Below are 227 nucleotides of genomic sequence, written 5' to 3' on the forward strand. Positions count from 1 at the left end.
CCTTGAAGCCATGGGTTCGAGTCCTACCCTCCAGAGCGGGAGAAAAAAAGCTCGCTCCCTCTTCCATGGGACAGCGCTTCAGATACAGTGGTCCCTCGACTTACGAATTACTCGACATCCGTAGTTTTTCGACTTACGAACAGGACAAATGGCCGCACGCTTACGAATTTTTCTACATCCGAACAGAATGCTGGCGACTTTAAATGCATTTTTTCCCCGACTTACAA

The sequence above is a fragment of the Zootoca vivipara genome, chromosome 13, assembly GCF_963506605.1.
Source record: "Zootoca vivipara chromosome 13, rZooViv1.1, whole genome shotgun sequence".
Taxonomy (NCBI): domain Eukaryota; kingdom Metazoa; phylum Chordata; class Lepidosauria; order Squamata; family Lacertidae; genus Zootoca; species Zootoca vivipara.